This window comes from Mustela putorius, unplaced genomic scaffold, assembly GCF_011764305.1.
Source record: "Mustela putorius furo isolate JIRA1106 unplaced genomic scaffold, ASM1176430v1.1 tig00000174_pilon_pilon_pilon, whole genome shotgun sequence".
In the NCBI taxonomy this organism is placed as follows: domain Eukaryota; kingdom Metazoa; phylum Chordata; class Mammalia; order Carnivora; family Mustelidae; genus Mustela; species Mustela putorius.
Window position 1 is genome coordinate 11792557 of NW_025421304.1, and position 27631 is coordinate 11820187.

General features: G+C 45.1%; 1 protein-coding gene across 3 annotated transcripts in view; it reads right to left on the reverse strand.

The window, feature by feature from the left end:
- The window catches only part of LOC101681870, a 75643-nt gene extending 53650 nt beyond the window's left edge, over positions 1 to 21993 (reverse strand). Inside the window, exon 1 of one of the 3 annotated variants that reach the window (XM_045076033.1) lies at positions 21797 to 21993. The gene's annotated coding sequence lies outside the window, so the exon portion shown is untranslated. The remainder of the gene's footprint in view (positions 1 to 21796) is intronic. The other 2 variants (XM_013052099.2, XM_013052102.2) reach the window with 2 other exon arrangements.
- Between the last annotated feature and the right edge of the window lie 5638 nt (positions 21994 to 27631).

The following is a 27631-nucleotide window of genomic DNA, read 5'->3' on the forward strand; positions in this document are numbered from 1 at the left end:
CTCAGAAGGGAGTCTGCTTCCCTCTCTCTCTCCCACTGCTCATTCTGTCTCTCTCTCAAATAAACAGAATCTTTAAAAAAAATAAACTACGAAAATAAATAAATAACTAGAAACTATTTTCTAACTAAATGGACTGACATAACCAAAAATAATTCCAAACACCAATGTCCATTACAGGGAATTTTCAGTCTCCCCAAACTTACTTTTCTCAAAACCAAATTGCACAACCATGGCTTTAGAGTTGTCAAAGCTGAAATGGATGCCTATTTTGATAAGTATTATGAAGCTTCCAAATATTATCAGGAATCTAAAATTGCCACTCTGGGATGCCTGGGTGGCTCAGTCATTTGAGCGCCTGCCTTCTGCTGGGGTCATGAAACCAGTGTCCTGGGATCAAGTCCTGTGCTGGGCTCCTTGCTCAGAAGGGAGCCTGCCTTCCCTCCGCCTGCCACTTCCCCTGTATGCATGCTCTCTCTCTCTGACAAACAGATGAAATCTTGTTTCAAAATGAATAATAAAAATAAAAAATAAAGTTGCCCCTCTGCAAAATACAATGTCCAGACTAAGTGAGACAAACAATTAGAAAAAGACAAACAGGTTTCTAGGGGACCAAATAAATCTGAAATTTCTTACATTCCCAGGACAAAAGCCGGATTGTGAGCCACAGAAAAAGAATTTCCTAAAGTGACTGAGGACCTCCATAGGTTTGCTGATGAATTTAACATAGTTATTCAAACTGATCCACCTGGTTTCTCAGATCTGTATCACTGAGCCCACATGCTTGTTGGTGACAGCCAAGCCAAACAGTGAAGGACATTTATCCATGGGAGCATGCTGAACAGGATTTAGAAAAACAAAACCCTAACTTTTGGTAAATGCTGAAAACACATGCGGAAAACTTCCACAGAGCAATTGTGGTATCGCCTGGTTGGCCTGTCGACTGGAACAAATTCAGGCGTGCACACAAAGATTTGAGGAACTTGTTTATGGCTCTTATACTACAGATTTTTTTTTTTAAAGATTTTATTTATTTATTTGACAGAGAGAGATCACAAGCAGGCAGAGAGGCTGGCAGAGAGAGAGGAGGAAGCAGGCTCCCTGCTGAGCAGAGAGCCTGACGCGGGGCTTGATCCCAGGACACCGAGATCATGACCTGAGCCGAAGGCAGCAGCTTAACCCACTGAGCCACCCATGCACCCCACTACAAGATTGTTTTCAAAAAAAATTCTGGGCTTCCTTCAGATGTTGAATCCACTTGGGTAGGCTTTAACTCCGTATTTGTTAATGACCTGAACCAGGAAATTTCTCTTTTAAAGGACAAGGATGGGGGTGCCTGGGTGGCTTAGTGGGTTAAACATCTGCCTTTGGCTTGGATCATGATAATGGGGTCCTGGGATCAAGCCCTACATCAGGCTCCTTGCTCAACGGGGACTCTGCTTCTTCCTCTCCCTCCTCCTGCTTGTGCTCTCTCTCAAATAAATAAATTTATTGTTTTAAAATTTTATTTATTTACTTGACAGAGAGATCACAAGTAGGCAGAGCAGCTGGCAGAGAGGGGGAAGAAGGCTCCCTGCTGAGCAGAGAGCCCCGATGCAGGGCTCGATCCCAGGACCCTGAGACCATGACCTTAGCCAAAGGCAGGCTTCACCCACTGAGTCACCCAGACACCCCTAAAAATAAGTAAATTTTTAAAAAAACTTTAAAAAAAATAATAAAGGACAAGAATTAAATGGGAAACTGTGTCTGCTCCACACTGAGTTAATGCGGCAAACCAGCTCACCTGCATGCTAGGTCAGTCACCTAAAAGACAGACCACTAAAATTCTTAATTTTGCATTCTGACAAATAGAGGCTCCTAAGCAAAACCCAAAGTCTCTGCTGCTACTGCAAAGAGCCAGAACACTGGAAAAAAGATTGTTACCAACTTAAGGCACCTTCGGCCCACCAGCCAGCCTTTTCCAACGACTTCCTAATTCCCAAAGATGGCGTTCCGAGAAACTATCAAGGATCTTCCCACTCCTCCCTTCTACTCAGCCTGGAGGAAAAAAAACTCTCCAGATTAGGAATGAATCTCTCTGTGTCCTTACTGACATCAGTGCTACACCGTCAGCGCTTAATCCCACTGCTATAAAGCAGGCCTTGGCTCAGAGTACTAAAATAGTTCAAATAGTGTGTGTGGTTCTCTAACGAACCTCAACAGATTCCAATTTCTGAACTATTCCCTTTTGTTTAGGTCCCTTTAGTTACCCACCCTTTTCCCCTTAGTTCCTTTCTCTCTCTCTCTCTTTTTTTTTTTTTTTAAGATTTTTTAACTTATTTATTTCACAGACAGAGATCACAAGTAGGCAAAGAGGTAGGCAGAGAGGGAGAGAGGAGGAAGCAGGCTCCATGCTGAACTGAGACCGATGCGGGACTCGATTCCGTGGGACTCGATTCCATGACCCTGAGATCATGACCTGAGCTGAAGCCTCTGCCTGGGGGAGAGGCCCCCAGGGAGGGCCACCCAGGCACCCCCATTCCTCCCTATTTTTACTAGACAGAGATTTCTTAGAAAAATATCATGCTGGAATATCTTTTCCCCAAAAGGGTTTAAATAATTCCAGAAACTGACAGCAGTAATCAAACTAGCCAACTGGGTGAATTAAAGGACACATCGATACCTTGATCTGCTCTATCTCTGACACCACTGCACTTGAGTGGGGGACACTGATTGTGTATTCTTACTGGATAAGCTACCAACCTCATTAGGAGCAAAATCTTCAACTGATATTGGCAGAATCCACAGTGCATCTCCCCTAGATCACTCAAAATCCCTCCCCAGAACTAGTCAATACTCTATAAATAAAGAAGCCCTTCATAGTATCAAGCCCATAATAGAGGATTACAAGAGTCAGGGCCTCATCATCCCCTGCACTCATTCCTCTAATACCCCAGCTTTACCCATGAGAAAACCCAATGACTGAGGATGAAGTTTTGTCCAGGACTTCCAAGGAATAAATAACACTGTTATCCCTTGGTACCTCATTGTTCCTAAGCCCCATCTGCTATTGATAACCACTGCCACTGAAAGCAAATTTTTTTGCTGTCACTGATTGACACAGGACATGTTTTAGTATTCTGGTTAAGTATAGTCAACCTCTTTTTGCTTTCACCTGGGAAGAAATGCAATATACCTACACAGTGATGGCTCAAGGCTTCAGAGAGCCCTTTCTTTCTTACAAGGATATAAAGGCTTCTGCAGCCTCTACTTTGTTCAACGCATAGACTACTTCTCTGCTCCACTTTTCAAACCTCTACACAGGAAGACAGTCCTTGTTAAACTTTGGGCCTTAGGGTGCATGGGTGGCTTAGTTGGTCAAGCGTCTGACTCTTGATTTCAGCTCAGGTCCAGGTCATGATCCCAGGGGCCTGGTATTGAGCCCTGCATAGGGCTCCATGCTCAGTGGGGATCTGCTTTTCTCCCTCTCCCTCTGCCCCTCCCCTTGGCTCATGCTCTCTCTCTCTCAAATAAACAAATAACTCTTTAAAAATTAAATTATAAGGGGCACCTGGGTGGCTCAGTGGGTTAAGCCTCTGCCTTCGGCTCAGGTCATGATCCCAGGGTCCTGGGATCGAGCCCCACATCGGGCTTTCTGCTCTGCAGGTAGCCTGCTTCCTCCTCTCTCTGCCTGCCTCTCTGCCTACTTGTGATCTCTGTCAGATAAATAAAGAAAAAATCTTTAAAAAAAAAAATTAAATTATAAAAAAGAAAAAAGGACCTTAAAGCACATAAAGTCTTCATAGAAAATTGTAGTCTGCTCAAGCTCAGGTTTGATACTTAGGGCACCTGATCTCAGAACAATGGTTACACCTGGTCCTAGATAGATTTCATGGCATCCTGAACTTCCTCAAACCTAAAACTAAGCAATAATGATGAGCTTCTCTAGGACTACTGTCAAAACTGGATTCCGAACTTTTCTTATGGCTTAACTTCTATGTATGCGCTTTACTAAGAAACAACCAACACCCACACCTGGGTGGTTCAGTTGGTTAAGTCCGTGCCTTTGGCTCAGGTCAGGATCCCAGAATCCTGGGACTGAGCCTCACATCAGGCTCCTGGCTCAGTGGAGTGCCTGCTGCTTCTCTCTCTGCCTCTGCCTGCCACTCTGCCAGCTTGTGCTCTCTCTCTCTGTATCTGTTTCTGACAAATAAATAAAGTCTTTAAAAAAGAAAAAACAGGGCGCCTGGGTGGCTCAGTGGGTTGGGCCACTGCCTTTGGCCAGGGTCATGATCCCAGGGTCCTGGGATCGAGTCCCGCATCAGGCTCTCTATTCAGCGGGGAGCCTGCTTCCTCCTCTCTCTCTCTGCCTGCCTCTCTGCCTACTTGTGATCTCTCTCTGTCAAATAAATAAATTCCTAAAAAAAAAAAATTTTTTTTTTTTAAAGAAAAAACTGACCCTATTATTTAGAAAGATCAGGAGGACATAGCTCTTGGGACTTTAAAGAAAAGCCTAAAATAAAGTCCCCTGCCCTTGGCCATCCAAGGAGCTGATAGCAGCTCCTATTTACTTTTTGTGTGTGAGAGGGAAGGACATCCCTTGAAGTGCTCACCCCAAAACAGAGAGACCATCATCAATCCATAGGGCATTATAGCAAACGAGAGGATCATGGGGCTTGGGGACATCCCCCTTGCCTTAGAGCCATTCCTGCCACTGCCCTATTGGTAAAGGTGACTGAAGAAACTGCCAGAGGACATTCTTAACCATCCTTATGCCCCCTGCAGCAAAAGCCCTCCTGAATTCCATCACTCAACCCTTTGCTGCCAATCACCTCACCTCCTATGACATCTTCCACTAACTGCTCCTCCTATAACATTTTTAAAAATATTTTATTTATTTATTTGACAGAGCGAGCAAGAGAGCACAACAGGGAGAGCAGCAGAGGTACAGGGAGAAGCAGGCTCCCTGCTGAGCAAAGGAGCCCAACGCCGGGCTCAATACCAGGACTCCAGGATCATGATCTGAGCGGAAAGCATATGCTCAACCTTCTGAGCCACTCATGCACCCCTCCTATAACTTCTTGAAGCAATAACCTCCACCCTGCTCAGATTCTACCCACCACACCCCCCCAAGCCCGCCTCCACAGATGAGACCTCTCCTGACTGCTTCACGCTGACCAATCACCTCTTGCCTTCCCGTGACTATTTATAGAAAACTTCTCTAGCTGAAGATTTTTCATGGCTTACTGATAGGTCCTTTTTTAAGATTTTTTTTTTTTTTTTTTTAAGTAATCCCTATAGCAACATGGGGCTCGAACTCACAACCCCGGGATCAAGAGCCATACACCACTGTCTGAGCCAGCCAGGCGCCCCCTGGTGGATGTTATTTAAAGGATGAAAATGCTAAATATTGCGCTGGGCATGCTACTGCAACTGTTTGATGTCCGTGAGGCAGCGTGTTTGCCTCTGGCTCCTTCACCCAATGGGCTGTGATACACCTTTACTCAGGCTTGTACCTCAGATGGAAGTAAAACCGCAGACATTCGTACAGATAACGGATACCCCTTTGAAGTAGCTCATAACCTGGGAATGGCATGGAAACAGTGAGGTTTCCTTACCTCTAATGGGAATGAAATTTAAAATGGCTTCTATACCCAAAATTGATTGATGCCCTAATTTTGCCAGCTGCTCCGGCTATTAAATGTCCTTGGCGTTCCAGACTCAACCCCCTGGAGGCCAGTGGAAACCACCTCATGGATTATTTCCAGCCAAAATTCTCTCTCAAGGAAACCAATAGTCAACCTCTGTCACGGTCCAGAGGGATGTTCTCTCAAATGACAATTTGAAAAAAATTGACAAAAGACACTGAACAATTGGCCCCAGAAAAGGAAAAATATTGGAAATCTAATAAATGTTGGTTCACTAAAAAAGAGAGAACTCTGGTTTGGACCCAATACTGTTCCAGCCATTCCAGAAAATTCTAAAATTCCCACTACTTACTACTGTATGTGCCTTAAACCAAAGTGATAGCATTCCTGAACAAATAATGGCAGAGGAATATTAATAAGGCTACAAAGTGCCTACCTCTTGTGTCCCACCTGTCCAAAGTCCAGTCCAAGGACCCATGCTCAGTCTGCACCCAGACCCTGTGAACTGCCCATGGCCCACTGGAGGTCTGGCCAATCGGTTTCATACAGCTCCTCCCATCTCATGGATGGGATATGTTTCAGTCATGGTTTGTATGTTTTCTCACTGGTCTAAGGCTTTCATCTGTAAATGGGCCACAGCTTCTTGTGTGGCTAAAATTCTGTTAAAAAAGACTATACGTGGGCGCCTGGGTGGCTCAGTGGGTTAAGCCGCTGCCTTCGGCTCAGGTCATGATCTCAGGGTCCTGGGATCGAGTCCCGCATCGGGCTCTCTGCTCAGCAGGGAGCCTGCTTCCTTCTCTCTCTCTACCTGCCTCTCTGCCTGCTTGTAATCTCTCTCCGTCAAATAAATAAATAAAAATCTTTAAAATAAAAAAATAAAAAAAATAAAAAAAAAAAAAAAAAAAAAAAGACTATACGTACCTGGGGAATCCTTCCTGGACTTCCTAGTCATCAACGAACCCATTTTCCCGGTGAGGGGCTTCAGTAAATCTGTGATCTTCAGCCAGTTTTACAACACTTTCACCGTGCACGCCATCCTTAATCCTTCAGTTCAGCGCTAATGGCACATTAAGATTCAACTGGCAAAATTTGTAGAAATCCTAAATACTTTCTGAGGCACCTAGGTTATGCATCTGCCTTCGCCTCAGGTCATGGTCACCGAGTCCCAATATCCCCCACCTCCAGCTCCCTGCTCAGTGGGGCGTCTACTTCTTCCTCTGCCCCTCCCCCCCAACTGGCCAAACCTCTTTCTCTTTCAAATAAATCTTTAAGAAGAAAGAAAGAGAGAAAGAGAAAAATAAAGGAAGGAAGGAAGAAAGAAATCCTCTAACGACTTTGACCACAAGCATTGCTGTTGGTCCTTCTGAATCTCAGATCCACCTTTTTCGGAACTCACCGAGTCTCATCCTTTGAGACAGTCATAGGACGCCCAATGCATTTGGTCCCTGCCTCCTTTGAGCCACAGCTGATAAAAGATATACTTCAATAGTGTAAAGGCCTAATTGCTTCTATTAAAAATAGCCATGCTGGGATGCCTGGCTGGCTCAGTCGGTAGAGCATGAAACTTTTTTTTTTTTTTAAAGTAGGCTTCACGCCCAGCATGGAGCCCAATGCAGGGCTTGAACTCACGCCCCTGAGATCAAGACCTGAGCAGAGATCAAGAGTCAGATGCTTAACCAACTGAGCCACCCAGGCGCCCCCTTGAGCATGCAACTTTTGATCTTAGGGTCGTGGAGCCTACTTTTAAAAAAAATGCTTTGGTAGAGCAGTCTTTTTACAGTGTGTGCTCAGAAGATGGAGATCTTAAAGCATCACATCTTGCAACCTGAAGATTTTATCTATTTAAAACACACACACACACACACACACACACACACACTTCCAAAAGACTCTCTTAAGCCTCACTGGAAAGGCCCCATCAGATACTGCTAACCAATCCCGTGTGACCAAATTCCAGGAACTAGACTCTGGGATTTGCATGACACATTTAAAGAAAGCACCAAATCCTGACTGGGCCTGCACACCATCTGGTGACCTTCAAGTATATGTCCCAGAATTGAAGACATCTGATGACAGGGCACCCGACCGGCTCAGTCAGTGGAGTGCGCAACTCTTAATCTTGGGGTTTTGGGTTTGAGCCCCACATTGGGTGTACAGATTACTTGAACCTGGGTGGCTCAGCCGTTAAGCGTCTGCCTTCGGCAGATCAGGTCATGATCCCAGGGTCCTGGGATCAAGTCCCACATCAGGCTACCTGCTCAGTGGGAAACCTGCTTCCTCCCTCCCCCACGCCCCCTGCTTGTGTTCCCTCTCTCTCTCTGTCTCTGTCAAACAAACAAATAAATAAATCTTTTTTAAAAAAAGGTATCTGGTAAGAGGATATCTGACAATAGTTTTCCCAAAACGCCCAGACCAGACCGATTATAAGGTTCAGGACTCAAAGAAGTCTGTCTTTTTCAACTGGACTATTAGATGATCCTGGATTCATTTGGGGGTTGGGTTTTTTGTGGGGTTTTTTTTGCCTTTTTTTTTTTTTTTAATTTATTTATTTGACAGAGAGAGAGATCACAAGTAGGCAGAGAGGCAAGCAGAGAGAGAGGAGGAAGCAGGCTCTCTGCTGAGCAGAGAGCCTGATGCGGGGCTCGATCCCAGGACCCTTAGATCATGACCTGAGCCAAAGGCAGAGGCTTAACCCACTGAGCCACCCAGGCGCCCCTATTTTGGGGGTTTTAAAGATTTTATTTATTCATTTGTTGGAGCGCTTGGGTGTCTCAGTCGGTTAAGTGCCTTCTTTAGGCTCAGGTCATGATCCTGACATCCAGAGATCGAGTCCTGCACTAGGCTCCTTGCTCAGCAAGGAGTCTGCTTCTCCCTGCTGGTGTGCTGTCTCTCTCTGTCAAATAAATGAATAAACATGGTCTTCAAAAAAAAAAAAAAGAGAGAGAGAGAAAGAGAGATGGGTTCTGGAGGGAGACAAACCGTAAGAGACTCTTAATCTCAATGAACAAACGGAGGGTTGCTGGAGTGGGGGGCTAGGGATAGGGTGGCTGGGTTATGCACATTGGGGAGGGTATGTGCTATGGTGAGTGTTACGAAATGTGTTAGCCTGATGATTCACAGACCTGTACCCCAGGGGCAAATAATACAATACATGTTAATAAAGAAAAAATGATTTTATTTATTCATTTGAGAGAGCAATCATGAGGTCGGAGTGGGGGGCATTGAGGGGCAAAGGCAGAGGGAGAAGTAGTCTCCACACTGAGCATGGAGCCCGACATGGGGCTCCATCCCAAGACCTCAAGATCATGACCTAAGCCAAAGGCAGATGCTTAACTGACTGTGCAACCCAGGTACCTCCTGATTCGCGGTTCTTATCCGGATTCCTGATTTCTAAATTTACAACGTTACAGGCTGTATTACTGATCCCACCTTTGATTCCAGTTACTTTGAGCTAACAATGCTGTCAACATGTCTGTGAAGCGCTGATGTTCTGCAAAAGGTTCATCAGCTATTGCTGCCTGTTTACACCTGCACTGCGTCTTCTTAACTGCCCTCCCTGAACTCTCTAGGTGTGCTTCTGCAGTGCCCACTATTCTGCCTCCGTGGCTGCTTTAAACAGGGACTTCCTGAAGGCAAAGTCGACTCTGGGTTTGCCTGGAGTCAGAGGGAGAACTTCTGTCCTCTAAGTTAGGAAAAGTGTCAATGAATATTTTCAATTGGTTACTTTCAGACCCTGGGTCCTGGCTTAGAACCACTGTATGATGTGGAATTGTCATGTTATTTTCATTCTGTACTCACTGCCTTAATATTAAACCTTTGTAGAAACGATGGGCCCAAGATGATGATCTTCAATGCTCACAATCTTAATAAATATGGACAATATATGGTTAAGTGCCTGACTTCTCCCTCCTACCCCTCCTTGTTGAACAAAGGTGATGGTAGGTTTCTTTTTTCTTTTTTTTTAATGATTTTATTCACTTGTGTGTGTGAGAGAGAGCACAAGCAGGCAGAGGGAGAAGCAGGCTCTCCACTGAACAAGGGGCCCGATGTGGGACTTGATCCCAGGATCCTGAGATCGTAACCTGAGGCCAAGTAAGAAGCTTAACTGACTGAGCCACCCAGTCACCCCTGTGACAGCAGGTTTCTAATCCGTTCAATTTCTCTCCAGCCTGGGACAGGACACCCAAGAAAGGCCCTTCTTGGCACCAGAGACAAAAGGCCAGGGAATTAAGAAAACATGACTCTTGATCAGTGAGTCTCTTACAAACTGTAAGAGACTCTTAACCTCAATGAACAAACGGAGGGTTGCTGGAGTGGGGGGCTAGGGATAGGGTGGCTGGGTTATGCACATTGGGGAGGGTATGTGCTTTCAGAGAAGTATCTGGATCAAAAGGAGGAAATGTGAAAATAAAGAAACTCCTCCCTAAAATAAACTCGGGAGGCCAGAATGGGGAGCCATACACTCAGTGTCCATTATAGGAAAGAATCATCAACCACCAAAGGAAGAAGATGTACACTGCATCTCCCACAAGAAATCGACTACCCCAGCAACTTACCCAATGAGAAACCACTGTTACCCTGAACCTGTGGGTTTCTCCAGTGGATTTTACTCAAAACAACTCCTCCCAACTTACTCCTACTTCCCCATAAAATAACATTTCTCTCCTTTGTTTATTGGGCTAGGTTTTTTAGGAGTTTTGGTTTTTTGTTTTTTTGTGTTTTTTTTTGCTTTGTTTTGTTTGTCCTGAATTGCAATTCCCTGCTATTCCCAAGTAGGTCCATTTTGGCTAGTAAAATCACTGACCATTTCTTTTTTTAAGACAATGGGACTTCTTTACTGTAACTTTTTTTTTTTAAGATTTTATTTATTTATTTGACAGACAGAGATCTGTCGAGTAGATCTGACAAGTAGGCAGAGAGAAAAAGGGGGAAGCAGGCTCCACGCTGAGCAGAGAGCCCGATGCAGGGCTCAATCCCAAGACCCCAAAACCATGACCTGAGCCGAAGGCAGAGGCTTAACCCACTGAAACACCCAGGCACCCCTCTATTCAATTTTTGCAGCCAAGCACCTAACCAATCTATGAACCAATTGATACAGATCTAGGGGTGCCTGGCTGGCTCAGTCGGTGGAACACATGACTCCTGATCTCAGGGTTGTAAGTTCGAGTCCCACTTTGGTTATAGAGATCGCATAAAAATAAAATCTTGGGGCACCGGGGTGGCTCATTTGATTAAGCATCTGCCTTTGGCTCAGGTCATGATCCCAGGCTCCTCGAATTGAGCCCTTCATCAGGCTCTCTGCCCAGTGGGGAGTCTTTATCTCCCTTCTGTCAAATATTTTTAAAAAATCAGATCAAATCAACTCTTAAAAAGAGCACCAGAGTGGCACAGGAGTCCAATTCTTGGTTTCAGCGCTGGTCATGAGATTAAGCCCTGTGTCGGTCTCCCTGCTCAGTGCACAGTGTGTTTAAGACTTTCTCTACCTCTAGCCCCTAAAATAAATATATAAATATTTTCAAAAGTAATAAATAGAAAGAAAATCTTAATAAAATTTTGATACAGATCTGGAAGTCTGGGACTATATGTTCCCAGAACTATTTCAAATTCATCTGTATGGATTTTTTTCTTTTTGTAAGTCTAACCTTCTATTCTTCCAACACTCTGAATACAAGGGAATCTGTATGCTCTTGGTATGGGATTTTTAATTACTATTTTTAATTACAGTAAAGAATGCATAATATAAAATCTACGACAGATGTTAAGTATACAGTTCTGGCTCATGAAGCCTATTCACAATATTGTGCAACCATTACCACCGTCCAGAACACTTTTCGTCTTTTTTTTTTTTTTAATTTTATTCATTTATTTGACAGACAGAGATCACAAATAGGCAGAGAGTCAGGTGGAGAGGGAGACAGAGAGGGGGGAGGGAAGCTCCCATCTGAGCAGGGAGCCCAATGCAGGGCTCGATCCCAGGACCCTGGGATCATGACCTGATCGGAAAGCAGAGGCTTAACCCACTGTGCCACCCAGGCTCCCCAACACTTTTCTTCTTATAAAGGTGAAACCTGGGGCACCTGGGTGGACTCAGTCGTTAAGCGTCTGCCTGACTGATATAATCACTTTCACTTGAGCCCTGTTTATACTTGTGAGCTATTTCAACAGACCGAATATCCACCAATTGTGAGCTGGTTACATATCTACCTGAACTGAAATGGAAAGATTTCCATGTCGTATTTTTAAAGATTTTATTTATTTATTTGACACAAAGAGAGATCACAAGCAGGCAGAGAGACAGATGCGGGGCTCAATCCCAGGACCCTGAGATCCTGACCTGAGTTGAAGACAGAGGCTTAACCCACTGAGCCACCCAGGCGCCCCTCCATGTCGTATTTTTAAATGAAGCAAGCATCTCACACAACCGTAAAGGATGCTATCCATGACTGCAAAAAAGAAAAACAAATCCGGGGCACTTGGGTGGCTCAGTATGTTGGGTGTCTGCCTTCCACTCAGGTCATGATCCCAGGGTCCTGGGATCGAGCCCTGCATCGGGCTCCCTGCCCAGTAGGGACCTTGCATCTCCCACTCTGCCTGTCACTCTGCCTAATTGTGATCTCTCTGTCAAATAAATAGATAAAATCTTTAAAAGAAAAGCCCTGTATGTATATAAATGTATTTGGTATATATGCAAAAATGTGTAAGTACATAAAATAAAGATATTTACCAAACCAGCAATAAATGTGGTTACCCTGGAGATGGGGCGTGGGTCTGAAGAGTGGGTGGTAAAAATACACTTAAATGTATATTCCTTACATTTCTGTATCATTTGAAGCTTTGACAACTATAATACATTCCATACGACATAAATGAAATGATTTTTAAAACCATCAAGGCCGGGGCACCAAGGTGGCCCAGTGGGTTAAGCCTCTGCTTTCTGCTCAGGTCATGATCCCAGGGTCCTGGGATCGAGTCCTGCATTGGGCTCTCTGCTCAGCGGGGAGCCTGCTTCCCCCCCCTCTCTCTGCCTGCTGCTCTGCCTGCTTGTGATCTCTCTCGTCAAATAAATAAATAAAGTCTTAATAAATAAATAAATAAAACCATCAAGGCCTTTTTTTAAAGTAAACTCTACACCCAACATGGGTCACGAACTCAGGACCCCAAGATCAAGGGTCTCATGCTCTACCGACGAAGCCAGCAGGGGACCCCCTCTACAACCTTCTTGAAACCCAGCCCACTTTTGACCGCTTGCATCCCTTATTTGGCTTTGTTTCTGCTTTCCAAGCTATAGAAGTCCCTCTCTCCTTCCTCTTTCCTTGCCTTTGGTCCTTTGACAAACATTTTTTGAGTATGCATTATGTACTAAACAATGCACCAGATGCCAAGGTGAGCCAAAGAGCCAAGGTCTCCCAGGGAGCTTGTAGGCTGTTCAAGAAACCAGACATCAGGGGCACCTGGGTGGCTCAGTGGGTTAAGCCGCTGCCTTCGGCTCAGGTCATGATCTCAGGGTCCTGGGATCGAGTCCCGCATCGGGCTCTCTGCTCAGCAGGGAGCCTGCTTCCTCCTCTCTCTCTCTCTGCCTGCCTCTCCGATTACTTGTGATTTCTCTCTGTCAAATAAATAAATAAAATCTTAAAAAAAAAAGAAACCAGACATCAGGCAGAGACAAATAAACCAAGCAACTGCCAAAGAATAATAGAGTTAGAAGGGAAAACAGGGCACTCTGTTTGGCTATCAAAGAGCATTAACTGGGGCACCTGGGTGGCTCACTGGGTTAAAGCCTCAGCCTTCGGCTCAGGTCATGATCACAGGGTTCTGGGATCGAGTCCCACATCGGGCTCTCTGCTCTCTCCTACATCGGGAGCCTACTTCCCCCTCTCTCTCTGCCTGCCTCTCTGCCTACTTGTGATCTCTGTCTGTCAAATAAATAAATAAAATATTTGAGGGAAAAAAAAGTGCATTAACTGAATGATTTTGAGTAAGAGGTTCAAAAAAGGTATCTATGAAGTAGGGATCTGAGCTGGATGCTAGCCAGGCAGAAGGTGGACAGTGGGACAATGGGAAGTCTTCTAGCAGAGGAGAAACACTGGCTGACTATTGCTGAGGTAAGCAAGAGGACTGACCAGAAGACCGTGACCCTGGCCAGTTCTGGGTGAGGGTGCCCATTTTGTAAGATAAAACTGAAGAGACAGGACCAGGTTGTATGTGTTTAGGCAAAGAATTTGGGCTTTATTTTAAGGGCAATGGAAAATGATTATCGAGTTATAACCAGGGAAGGGAGAAGATCTAATTTACATTTTTTAAAAAAGACTTTATCTATTTATTTGACAGAGAGAGGAGACACAGCCAGAGAGGGAACACAAGCAGAGGAAGTGAGAGAGGTAGAAGTCAGACTCCCCACTCAGCAGGGAGCCCGATGTGGGACTCGATCCCAGAACCCTGGAATCATGACCAGAGCAAAAGAAAGATACTTAACAACTGAGCCACCCCGGAGTCCCTAACTTACAATTTTTTTTTTTTTTAAAGATTTATTTATTTGTGAGAGAGAGAGAGTGAGAGCGAGCACAGGCAGACAGAGTGGAAAGCAGAGTCAGAGGGAGAAGCAGGCTCCCTGCGGAGCAAGGAGCCCGATATGGGACTCGATCCCAGGACGCCGGGATCATGACCTGAGCCTAAGGCAGCTGCTTAACCAACTGAGCCACCCAGGCGTCCCCCTAACTTACAATTTTTTTAAACCCTCTCTTAAATCTACCCTACAGAGGGGGTGCCTGGGTGGCTCAGTGGGTTAAGCCACTGTGAAAGAATGAAACCGGGCCATTATTTTATGCTACACAAAAACTAACTCAAAATAGATTAAAGCTTTGAATGTTAAGACTTGAAGCCATAAAACTCCTAGAAGAAAACATAAGGAGTAGGGGCGCCTGGGTGGCTCAGTGGGTTAAGCCGCTGCCTTCGGCTCAGGTCATGATCTCAGGGTCCTGGGATCGAGTCCCGCATTGGGCTCTCTGCTCAGCAGGGAGCCTGCTTCCTCCTCTCTCTGTCTGCCTGCCTCTCTACCTACTTGTAATCTCTCTCTGTCAAATAAATAAATAAAATCTTTAAAAAAAAAAAAAAAACATAAGGAGTAAAGTCTTTGACATCAGTCTTGGCAATGATTTTTTTTTTTGGGAGTTGTTGACAAAAGCAAAGGCAATAAAAGCAAAAAGAAGTGGGGCTACATCAAAGTACAAAGCTTCCATAGAGCAAAGAAAAACATCAACAAAATAGAAAGGCAACCTATGGAGTGGGAGAAAGTATCTGCAAATCATGTATCCGGTAAGGGGTTAATCTCCAAAATGTATAAGAGCTCACATAACTCAATGGAAAAAAAAAAATCTGGATAGAGGGGGCGCCTGGGTGGCTCAGTCATTAAGCATCTGCTTTGGCTCAGGTCATGATCCCAGCACCCTGGGATCGAGCCCCGCATCAGGCTCCCTGCTCCGAAGGAACCCTGCTTCTCCCTCTTCCCTGTTTGTATTCCCTCTCTTGCTGTGTCTCTCTATCTATGTCAAATAAATAAATAAAATCTTTTTTAAAAAGATGTAGAGAGGGGCATCTGGGTGTCTCAGTCAGTTAAGCATTCGACTCTTGGATCTCAGCTCAAGTCTTGATCTCAGGGTCATGAGTTCAATCCCTGAGCTGGGCCACGCTGAGCATGGAAACTACTTAATTAAAAAAAGAAAAAAAGGGGGCACCTGGGTGGCTCAGTCAGTTAAGCATCTGCCTTTGGCTCACTCAGGTCATGATCCCAGGGTCCTGGGATTGAGCCCTGCATCGGGCTCCCTGCTTAGCAGGAAGCCTGCTTCTCCCTCTCCATCTGCTGCTCTTTATTCTGATTTTCTATACTGGGTAAGTATTATTTGGTATTTTTTTTTAACTTGAAGGTAAAAATACCTTTATAAATAAAATAAGTGAATCAAACCTGTGAGATACTTTAATATGTCAATACATGATTAAGTTTTAAAAACAGTTGGTTTGGGGGCGCCTGGGTGGCTCAGTGGTTAAGTGTCTGCCTTCGGCTCAGGTCATGATCCCAGAGTCCTGGGATTGAGCCTCGCTGAGCAGGGAGCCTGCTTCCTCCTCTCTCTCTCTCTCTCTGCCTGCCTCTCTGCCTCCTTGTGATCTCTGGCTGCCAAATAAATAAATAAAATCTTAAAAAAAAAACAAAAGAAAGAAAGAAAATTGAAAATAGAACTACCATGGTTGCCTGGTGACTGACTCAGTTGAGCATCCGACTCTTGGTGTCAGCTCTATTCCTGATCTTGGGGTCATGGGATTAAGCCCCATGTCCACTTGGGATTCTCTCCCCCCACCTTGCCCCATCCCCCTGCACTCTTTCAAATAAATGTTAAAATCTGTAAGAAAAAATACAACTACTAGGGACAAAAAAGAATAACTGCCCAAGTTCTTGGTGACTAAAGATTTAAATTTTCAAAATTTGTCATTAAGCATTTGCCTTCAGCTAAGGTCATGATCTCAAGGTTCTGGGATCAACCCCTTCCTTGGGCTCCCTGCTCAGAGCGACTCTGCTTCCCTTCTCCCTCTGCCTGCTGCTGCCCACGCTATCCTCTCTCTCTCTCTCTCTGTCGAAGAAATAAAATCTTTATTTATTTATTTTTAAGATTTTATTTATTTATTTGTAAGAAAGAGGGAGAGCGAGAAAGCGAGCGCAGGCAGGCAGAGGCAGCAGCAGGCTCCCTGCTGAGCAAGGACCCCCCCCCCCACCATGTGGGACTCGATCCCAGGACACTGGGATCATGACCTGAGCCAAAGGCAGCTGCTTCACCAACTGGGCCACCCAGGCGTCCCAAATTGCACGCGGATGGCAAGAAATAAACAAAATCTTAAAAAAAAAAAAAAAAAAGATTTCTGGAGTCAGTACCAATTCCAAAGTCTCAACAGCGGGTGTCATAAAACCTGCTCAACTGAGTCTAACGTGGATATGCGAGCAAAGCATGTACAATACTCAAAAAACAAGGGTGTCTGGGTGGCTTAGGTCACGGTCTCAGGTTCCTGGGATCAAGCCCTGGGTTGGGCTCCCCTCTCAGTGGGAAATTGGCTTCTCCTCTTTCTCTGCCCCTCCCCCAGCTCGCGCATGCTCTCTTGCCCCCTCGCGCGCGAGCGCGCTTGCTCTGTCTCTCTCTCTCTCTCAAATAAATGACTGAAATCTTTAAGAAAGAGATAATACTCAAAACACTCCAAAATTACAATAGAATAATAAGTATTGGACAAGAATAGTCTTCCCCTAAAAAAAAAAAAAAAAAAAAGAATAGTCTTCCCCTGATGAAAGGAAGTGAGGAGAGCACAGAAATGGACCCACACAGTTAAGAGTTTGGTAAGTGACAGCCTGACATGAGCAATCAATGGGGACAGGACAGGTTATCCAGCACAGGGTGCTGGGTCAATTGGTAATTCATAAAGAAATAAAGAAAAATTGCCCAAGTTCTTGGGGACTAAAGATTTAAATATTCAAAATTTGTTAAGCAGAAAATTTTGGAGGCTATCTTTAGGAGTTCAGAAAAAAGAGAAGATTTTTTTTTTTTTTTATTCAAAAAGTACGAACTACAGGGGCGCCTGAGTGGCTCAGTGGGTTCAAGCCTCTGCCTTCAGCTCAGGTCATGGTCTCAGGGTCCTGGGATCCAGCCCTGCATCAGCAGGGAGCCTGCTTCCCCGCCCCTACCACCTGCCTCTCTGCCAACTTAAGATCTGTCAAATAAATAAATAAAAATCTAAAAAAATAAAATAAAACTACATGTTTAAAAAAAAAAAAAAACATGTGGAATACACATCAATTCTAATATGGGGCTGGTGAGGGGTCAATTATTTTAGCTACTTAGGAGAGCAATTTGTTCTGATGAAGTTGACTATGCTCACACTCCCTGAACCAGCATCTCTCTCCCAGGTACATACCCAGAATCGACCACAGGTTTTTCTTTCTCTTCCTTTCTTTTTTCTCTTAGGTAAGCTGTACTCCCAACGTGGGACCTGAACCCCAACCCCGAGATCAAGAGTTACATGCTCTAGTGACTGCACCAGCCAGGCTCCCCTAGACTAGGAGATTTTCCACACTGTGGATTGGTTGGTCATTAAATCATTTTGCGGATCAACAGCTTTTTAAATTTAAAAAAAAATTCTTTTTAGGCATTCAGAAGGAAATGCTCTCCATCCTCCTGCTTGCTTGCTTGCTTGATTTCAAGTAAGCTCTAGGCCCAACATGGGGCTCAAACTCATGACCCAACTCACAACCCAGAGATCAAGAGTCACATGCTCTGGGGATGTGTCAGCCAGACGCCCCAGATCATCTTCTTTTCTATTTATTTTTTTAAGATTTTATTTATTTAGGGGCCCCTGGGTAGCTCAGTGGGTTAAAACCTCTGCCTTCAGCTCAGGTCATGATCCCAGGATTCTGGGATGGAGCCCCACAGCCCCACCTCGGGCTCTCTGCTCAGCAGGGAGTCGGCTTCCTCCTGTCTCTCTCTGCCTGCCCCTGTGCCTACTTGTGACCTGTGTCTGTCAAAAAAATAAATAAGATATTTTTTGTTTTTAAGATTGTATTTATTTATTTGACAGACAGAGATCACAAGTAGGCAGAGAGGCAGGCAGAGAGAGGAAGGGAAGCAGGCTCCCTGCTGAGCAGAGAACCAGATGCGGGGCTAGATCCCAGGACTCTGGGATCATGACCTGAGCCAAAGGCAGAGGCTTTAACCCACTGAGCCGCCCAGGCGCCCCCCTTAACTTCTGTTTTAAAAAATGAAGTAGAATGGAGGCGCCTGGGTGGCTCAGTCGGTTAATCGTCTGCCTCTGGCTCGAGTCAGTAACCCAGGGTCCTGGGATCGAGTCCTGCATTGGGCTCCCTGCTCAGCAGGAAGTCTGCTTCTCCCTCTCCTTCTGTCTCTCCCCCTGCTCATGCTTTCTCTCACTCTTGCTCTTAAATAAACAAATAAAATCTTTTTTAAAAAAAAGAAATAGGGGGCACCTAGGTGGCTCAGTGGGTTAAAGCCTCTGCCTTCGGCTCAGGTCATGATCCCAGGGTCCTGGGATCAAGCCCCGCATTGGGCTCTCTGCTTGGCAGGGAGCTTGCTTCCCTCCCTCGCTCTGCCTGCCTCTCTGCCTACTTGTGATCTCTCTTTGTGTGTCAAATCAAATAAATAAATAATATCTTTTTAAAAAAATAAAAAAAAATTTTTAAATGAAACAGAGTAGGGGCGCCTGGGTGGCTCAGTGGGTTAAGCCACTGCCTTCGGCTCGGGTCATGATCTCGGGGTCCTGGGATCGAGTCCCGCGTCGGGCTCTCTGCTCAGCAGGGAGCCTGCTTCCTCCTCTCCCTCTCTCTCTGCCTGCCTCTCTGCCTACTTGTGATCTCTGTCTGTCAAATAAATAAATAAAATCTTAAAAAAAATAAATGAAACAGGGCGCCTGGGTGGCTCAGTGGGTTAAGCCGCTGCCTTCGGCTCAGGTCATGATCTCAGGGTCCTGGGATCGAGTCCCGCATCGGGCTCTCTGCTCAGCAGGGAGCCTGCTTCCTCCTCTCTCTCTCTCTGCCTGCGTCTCTGCCTACTTGTGATCTCTGTCTGTCAAATAAATAAATAAAATCTTTAAAAAAAAAAAATAAATAAATAAATAAAAAATAAATAAATAAATGAAACAGAGTAATATAGAAAATGCCAAGTTGCACCACTAAAAGCAGGATAAATGTATGTGTCTAGTGTACTGGTCCTGACAAAGCACAGAGACGAATGGGGATGGGGGGGATGAAGGCCAGTACTTAGAAGAAACCCCTATGGGAGTACACCAGGAGACTCGAACAAGCATCGTTCGTAACAGAAAAGCAAAGTAGCAATCAAATGCCTATTAGCAGCAAATAATGGATCCTACGGTGGATTACTAAGTAGCAACAGAAACATGACTGTCCAGGGTCACCTGGGTGGCTCTGCTGGTTGAGCGGCTGCCTTCAGCTCAGGTCATGATGCCAGCGTCCTGGGATTGAGTCTCACATTGGGCTCCTAGCTCCTCGGGGAACCTGCTTCTCCCTCTGCCTCTGCCTGCCTGTACTGTCTCTCTGACAAACAAATAAATAAAATCTTAAAAAAAAAAACAAAAGAAAAGACAAGACTGTCCAATAGCTACATCCACCAACACAAAAGGATCTTAGAATCAGTACTGGTAAACAAGTCAACCAATTCTCAGAGGAGTATTCACAATATGACACTATTTTTGTAAAATTTACAAGCAAAAACAGATAATAAATTGCTTAGGAATATATATACATGTAGTAAAACTATAGAAGAAAGCACGGGTGGGGAGCCTGGCTGGGTCAGTCAGAAGAGCATTCAACTCTTGATCTCGGGGTTATGAGTTCAAGCCCAACACTGGGTGTAGAGATTACTTGATAAATGATGATAGATAGATAAAAGAAAGCAAAGGAATAGTTTTAAAAGAACAATTTTTTTTGTTGTTTTTTTTTTAAAGAACAAGTTCCCAGGGGATGCCTGGGTGGCTCAGTTGGTTGAGCAGCTGCCTTCGGCTCAGGTCATGATCCCGGCGTCCTGGGATCGAGTCCCACGTCGGGCTCCTTGCTCAGCAGGGAGCCTTGCTTCTCCCTCTGCCTCTGCCTGCCACTCTGTCTGCCTGTGCTCACTCTCTCTCCCTCTGATAAATAAATAAAATCTTTAAAAAAAAAAAAAAAGAACAAGTTCCCAGTAGTGTTGAGGTCATTCAGGACATCAAAGAATTTACTACTGTTCCATTTCCTAGGTAGGGAGGTGGGCTCACAGACGGTTCTGTGGTCCTGCTTCTTAACCTACACGGGCGTCCTTCTTTATTTTTGTACATATCAAACATTATGCCATTTTAAAAAAAGAAAGTGGTCTCTTGGATTGCACTATGTGGGAAAGAAAGGCAGAAGAAAAATTATTAAATTCCCTTACTGCCCATTGACAAGTCCTTGAAGCAGGCAGTGTGACTTTCCTCTAGAGACTCAACTGCCTGATACTGGTACTTTTCTAAAGGCCCTACTCCCAGGACCCTGTAAGTTTACCTGAACATTGAAAAACTTCCTTTGGAATCTTCCTTCATCTCTACCCTCCCCTAAGATATATCTTGGCAATCACTCCCCTTAAGTATATGACCCACCCATATGCACAAGAAGGGTCTCATGACTAAGATTTTCTTAGAAGATAACAAAATGACCCTTTCCCAACATAACTGGCCCCCTCAAGGTCCTGGAAACCTCGCTTCCAAAATTCCTTGGAGCCTTAAACTATCCCTAACCCCCTCCTAACTAGTAAGGATACAATGGGCCACTCCTCCTGACCTCGGTATAGCTCTTCCTGCCCACAGGTCCTGTCCCTGTGCTTTAACAAAACCGCCTTTTCGCACCAAAAATGTCTCAAGAATTTTCTTTCCTGGCCGTCGGCTTCAAACCCCAACATCTTTCCTACATCACTAAGGAGAATGGCTAGAGGCAGGGGAGTTCCACAGGGAAAGGTGCAGGTAGGCAGTAGATCGGAGCCATTGCGATTGTCTCTGAGAAATGATGGCGGGGTGGCAATGCACGGAGAAACAGATTTGAAAGGTGTTTTGAAGGTAGCACGGACTTGCTGATGCAGTGCCCATAAGGAATGAGGAGGAAGGAAAATCGTTAACCACTGGCCAATGGAACAGACTCCAAAACAGGTCCCTGCACACACAGAAACTTTTACAGCACAGCACTCTCCAGGAAGACCAACAGGGAAGAGGTTGACCAGGAGTAAATAGCGCTGAACAACTGGTAGACCACATGGAAACGAAGATGCATTGGATATGTCTCTGAACAGGGTAAAGACGAGTAGGAAAGGCAAAACTTGAGAATATTTAGAAGAAAAAGTGAATGGCTCCAAGATCCATTCTGAACACTGGAAATGGGGGAAAGAACATGAACAACTCCTAGATTTTTGGCTTAAGTATCTGGATGGATAATAAAAATATTAACAGCAAACATTTCCGTAACACTAACGATGACCAAGGTGGGGACTTCTCTAAGCATTTTGCATGCTTTATCGTGCTCAGCCCTCACACCAATCCTGGAAGGGAGCTTTTCTTATTGTTGTTAACATTTAAAAGGGAAAAACAGCAGCAGAGGAAGTCAGGTAACTTACCTGAGATCCCGCAGCCGGTAAGTGGCACGTTCGGCTGCAAAAACTCTGTCCATGGAAGAGTGACGACCCGTGCGTAGCAGGCTGAGGGGTTCCTGAAGCACGAGGAGGAAGAAGAAAGCCCAGTTCTTCTAGGAGAATTCAACCTTGGAGGCAGGACTTCTGGGATTTCCTGTCCCCACCTCCCGCTCACCTCCCCAGGAGGGCACGTACGCTGCGGAACATAATGAAAAGGAGGAGTGTTATGTTAATTAAAAAAAAAAAAAAAAAAAGTCCCTGAAACCTGCAGTCCCAAACTGGCCCCTCTCTGAGGGGCTAACCATTCCTGGGATGCTCAGACTGTCATTCCATTTTCTTTTTTTGTAACCATCAAAGCTATCAAGTATGTATTACGTGGCATTAGTGTACATTTTCTTTTTTTTTTTTTTTAAGATTTTTACTTATTTGAACAGAGAAACACAGCGAGAGAGGGAGCACAAGTAGGGGCAGAGGGAGAGGGAGAAGCAGACTTCCCCCTGAGCAAGAAGCCCAATGCGGGGTTCGAGCGCAGGACCCTGGGATTATGACCCAAGCCAAAACCAGACGCTTATCGACTGAGCCACCCAAGCACCCAACTATACATTTCCTTATTTGGTAAAATACACCATTTTAGCCATTTTTAAGTGTACAACTGGGTAGCATTAGGTACACTCCCATTGTGAGCAAACATCAAGCTTCATTCACATTTAACACATCTTGAGCTTTTGATATGTGCCAGGCAACCATTCTAGGCACTGAAGGAGATAAACCTGATCTTCACCGGGATGCAGCTCAACATTCTAGTTAAAGACAGACAATAAACATGAAATTAGTAAGTATATAAATGTGATTGGATCAAATATTAACAGGAGCTAGGAAGAAAACAGGACAGGGCGATAATTACCGTTGCTATGAAGAATTTTCTTTGTTTCAGCAGCGATTTGAGGCCTGAGCAAGGGGTATCTTACTATATTCGCCACTCCAGCCCTTTGGGGATAAAGCCCATCTCTGTTTTGTGGGAAGTGAAGCACAGAGAGCCTCAAATTCCACAATGAATAAGTAGGAAGGCGTGGGGGCCTGACAATCATGGTAAAAGCTGGAGTGATCCAAGGACTCCTGAGGGAGGAAACATTGAGCCAAACCCAATATGCAAGAGCAAGCCAAGGCCAAAAGAGCTCCACGGCAACGCAAGACACAAGTGCAAAGGTCCTGAGACACCAAGGCCTCTCCTGGAAAGACAAAGCGCCCACGTGATTGGAGTCAAATAAACCAAAGAGGGAAGTTTAGGTAATGGGGGAGGAGACGAGGTGGCAGAAAGTCCTCTAAGAAGCAGTGACAGAGGCTGTCAGAGACAGAACCCACCAAGCCAAGCCGTGTGAATGATCAATTATCCGGTTCGGCCCAAGACAAACTGGTCACCCTAGTAAGTAATATTATTCAAACTTTATGCTAAGTGCAAAGGAAAGCAATGGAAAATTTTACGTAGGGGAGGGACAGGACCCCTGGCTACATCTGGAGGAGGGGAGGCAGCAGAAAGGGAAACAGTTGAGGGGATCTTGCAATCTTCCAGGCAAGGGTGATGGTGGCCAGGACTTGGGCAGTAGAGGTCGAGGTGAGAAGTGAGAAAATTTGGGATTCAGTTTGGAAAAAAAGTGGTGGGACATGATGGATGGGCTTTAAGGAGTGTTGGGGGAGGGGAAAAGAGAAATAACCAAAGCTGACCCACAGGTTCTTGGTTGAACACCTGGCGGATGCTGGGCCGTTTACTAAAACAGTGAAGATGGATAAACAGCAGGTTTGGGGGAGAATCCAAGTGAGTTCCCGTCCTCTAAGCAGTCCCCCAGCGCCCAGACTGAGACAGCGAGGGAGGGGAGGCTCCAAAGAACCTGAATGCGGGTTCCCTCGCCCTGGGAGTGCAGTCTCCTCTCCGGCGATTCCCCGCCCCCACACTGAAGCTCACTTTACAGAAGAAAGGCCCATCTCCAGCCACTCAGAATTACAATGGAGCGGGCGGAGTATGGAAAAGACAGGGTGTGGGGAGGAGGGGGAGCAATCAGGCCACCTTTTTTTTTTTTTTTTTAATTAAAGACTTTTCGTTTCCATTTTATTTTTAAGTAATCGCTACCCTGAGATCAAAAGTCCTATACACCACGAACTGAGACAGCCAGGTGCCACCAGGGCCCCTTGTTTGAAAATGAGGCATCTCGGAAGTCTCTTAAAACAAGGAATGTTGGGGCGCCTGGGTGGTTCAGTGGGTTAAAGCCTCTGCCTTTGGCACAGGTCATGGTCCCCGGGTCCTGCAACCGAGCCCTGCATCGGGCTCTCTGCTTGGCGGGGAGCCTGCTTCCTCCTTTCTCTCTGCCTGCCTCTCTGCCAACTTGTGATCTGTCTGTCAAATAAATAAAAATATTTAAAACAAGGAACGTTAGGATGCCTGGCTCAGTGGGTTAAAGCTCCTGCTGCCTTCGACCCAGGTCATGATCTCAGGGTCTTGGGATGGAGTTTTGCATTGGGCTCTGCTCAGCAGGAAGCCTGCTTCCTCCCCTCCCCCTCTGCCTGCCTCTCTGCCTACTTGTGATCTTTCTCTCTCTCTCTCTCTCTGTCAAATAAATAAATAAATAATCTTTTTAAAAAAAACATATTTAAGGCGTGTGGTTTTTGTTTTTGCTTTTGTTTTTAAGGTTTCACTTATTGGAGCACTTGGGTGGCTCAGTGGGTTAAAACCTCTGCCTTTGGCTCAGGTCCTGATCCCAGGATCCTGGGATCAAGCCCCACATCAGGCTCTCTGCTCAGCAGGGAGCCTGTTTCCCACCCCCCTCTTTCTCTTTGCCTGCCTCTCTGCCTACTTGTGATCTCTGTCTTTCAAATAAATAAATAAAATCTTTAGGGGCGCCTGGGTGGCTCAGTGGGTTAAGCCTCTGCCTTCAGCTCAGGTCATGATCTCATGATCCAGGGTCCTGGAATTGAGCCCCACATTGGGCTCTCTGCTCAGTAGGGAGCCTGCTTCCTCCTCTCTCTGCCGCCTGCCTCTCTGCCTACTTATGATCTCTGTCTCTCTGTCAAATAAATAAATAAAATCTTTTTTTTTTAATCTTAAAAAAAAAAAAAAGGATTTCACTTATTTGAGAGAGATTGCAGAAGCAGGGGGAGGGACAGAAGGAGCTGGAGAAGCCAACCTCCCGCTGAGCAGGGAGCCAGATCCCAGGCTTGGTCCTGGGACTCCAGGACCATCACCTGAGCCCATGGCAGACATTTAACAGACTAAGCCACCCAGGTGCCCCTAAGTTGTGTTATAAAAGCCTTTTTATTTACAAAAACTATTAGCAAAAAAAATTAGCAAAGATGTATTTAAATTTACTAAAATTAGAGTGTTTCTGTCGCGAGCAAAACCCCTGCGTCCCGCCAGGAGGTCGCAGCGTGTAAAGAGGAGATAGAGAGATGGATTATGATGTAACTCACTTGATCTTTATTGGGACGAGGTCCGCACCACAATCGTGGCCCGGTCACGGTCCGTTGATGTTGTCACGGAGAAGGAGACGTCGCCTCACAATCTAGACAGAGAGGTCACTGCAGAAGTTGAGACTGAGAACCAGCGAGTGGTCGGCAACGAAACTGTCGGGGCGTCGGTAGCACCAGCGATGATGTCCTCCCGACAGGGAACTCTCTTCACCTCAGTCAAACCTGATGCCTCTTTATATACTGTGCTAAGTCTCCTTCATAAACATATTACATCACTTATGCTTACACACCAACAACATACACACGTCGTAAACATGTTTTGGTTTACGATATTTCGCACAAGTTATAATATTTATAACTTGTTACTCCGCGCTAATCTTATCACTACACGCATATGGTCTAGGCTTATTTGCTATGTGGTTAGTTTGTATTTTGTTCCTTTTGCCTGTTTTTCATTTAGTAGGGGTTTGCACGTACTACATATTATTTATTTATTTATTACACTTTATTTATTAAAGGTTCGTACTCACTACAGTTTCCCAGCTGTTTTTTGAGTTTGTTGGGTTAAACAGGTTGTCTCTAAGTAAAAGAGGACCACACAAAATTAGCTCTCATTTGATAACTTTTTTTTTTAAGATTTTATTTATTTATTTGACAGAAATCACAAGTAGGCAGAGAGGCAGGCAGAGAGAGTGAGGGGGAAGCGGGCTCCCCACTGAGCAGAGAGCCCGATGTAGGGCTCCATCCCAGGGTCCTGGAATCATGACCTGAGCCCAAGGCAGAGGCTTTAACCCACTGAGCCACCCAGGCGCCCCTTGTTTGATAACCCTTGCTAAAACATTTCTGATACTTTCCAGAAACTCCGGAGATGGGCGGGTCTGAGGACAGAGTAGGACATCCTTTTGCAGAATAGGAAGCTGCTACAGTCCTAAGAAGGACCTAATCTAGTGAGAGAGTACTAAAATATTTTTCGATGATAGATTATTGATGTAGGAAACATTAGGGTTCGAAGCCCGTGGCCAAGAAAGAATTCTTGAGACATCTTTGGTGCAAAACGTTGGTTTTATTGAAGCACAGGGACAGGACCCCTGGGCAGAAAGAGCTACACTTGGGGTCATTAAGGAGTGACCCATTATATCCTTCCAGGTTGGGAGGGGGTTAGGGATAGTGTAAGTCTCGAAGGAATTCTGGAAGCAAGGTTTCCAGGACCCTGAGGGGCTAGCTATTACTGGGAAAGGGTCATTTTGTCATCGTCTAAGAAAACCTCAGTCATGAGACCCCAGATAATTACCATCTCATGTCTTGGTGGGTTAAAAATCTTAAAAAACAAAACAAAACAAAAAAAAACGGTCCTTTGATAGTGGACAAAAATCCTCTTCCAGTCCAGGAGTTGAACCAATCATTAAAGGAAAGAGATGGATCATTCAAAGTACCCACTTTTTAAAAGATGTTATTTATTTATTTGACAGAAAGAGAGACAGCAAGAGAGCAAACACAAGCAGGGGGAGTGGGAGAGGGAGAAGCAGGCTTTCGGCTGAGCAGGGAGCCAGATGTGGGTCTCTATCTCAGTACGCGGGGATCCTGGCCTGAGCCAACAATGACCAAGCCGCCCAGGGACCCTTAAAGCAACAACTTGAGTATTCATGTCAGAGTCCCAGAAATACTTTGTGTTAATCTGGAACATACACATCGCATTCAGTATTTATGATAGCAGCACACGTTTCAGCTTGTGTAGCAGTTAAAATATCTAATGTTCTATTTTGTAAAACCGCTTTACACATTTGTGTCAGTTCAGTATTTAGTAAATAAATGCTATTTTGAGCGTCACTGAGGGCTTTGTGTACTTACTAAGAGTTTCTATGTGCCGGACAACATTCCCCAGTCCCAAAGAGGGAACTAAAATGGATGTCAGTTGGTTATACCAATGAGACATAGAACTTGTCCAACATTATTTTAACTTTGGATGGTTAACCAGGTTGATAATGGTCTTAATAATGCATCCGTGCCTCTAAGCAAAACCTAGGGTACAGGGGCCTGTGCAGCCTGGGGGAAGCCATAAACACAAGTTAGAGCCACATAGCCATTGGGTCCCATTAGGAGGTAGTCATATAATTCCGGGCCCTTTCAACTGCAGTCAAGGTGTCAAGGGCTAGTCAGTTTGGAGGGCCATCTTTTGAATTTGTGTAATAAAAGACAGTCCATTGTTACTTTGCAGGGACACCAGGAGTCCAAATCTAAGGACAATTTCTCTTAGACTTAATATTTGTTTATCTTGTGCTATGTTCTTGGCTGCATGGTTTACCAAATTGTTTCCCCTAGATCCTAAGGTCCTATCTTTTGATGTCCTTTGAGGTGAATTAT